The following is a 432-nucleotide window of genomic DNA, read 5'->3' on the forward strand; positions in this document are numbered from 1 at the left end:
TTGGATAACTTTTTTTGTTCTGTTCTATGTTCTTTAAGAACGTAGTAACTGCTCAGTGTGACTAACAACTTAAACAGCTGGTTTAAATGTACTCAAATAATTAGGATTAGGATTAAAATTTCTAAATGAAACCTGGCAGATAGAATGAGGCCTGGGCCCACAAAGTGCCTAGTATGCCTGCTGAATTGGGGAACAAGAAAATGAGTCCTCATCAAGCATACCCATTTGAAATGAGTTACATGGGTGAGAGTTGAAAAGCAGCAGATAGGCAAGTGATGATCAACACCCAGGTAGCATTTACTCTCTTACTTGACCGTACCAACTCTGAGATGCAGAAAGAATACAAATTAGTATTATTCACATTTTAAAATAAGGAAATTTACTCAAAACTGCATCTTTGGTCTCAGTTCCTTGCCTTTTTTCCATATACTC

Source organism: Phyllostomus discolor, chromosome 1 (genome assembly GCF_004126475.2).
Source record: "Phyllostomus discolor isolate MPI-MPIP mPhyDis1 chromosome 1, mPhyDis1.pri.v3, whole genome shotgun sequence".
NCBI classification, from domain to species: Eukaryota; Metazoa; Chordata; class Mammalia; order Chiroptera; family Phyllostomidae; genus Phyllostomus; species Phyllostomus discolor.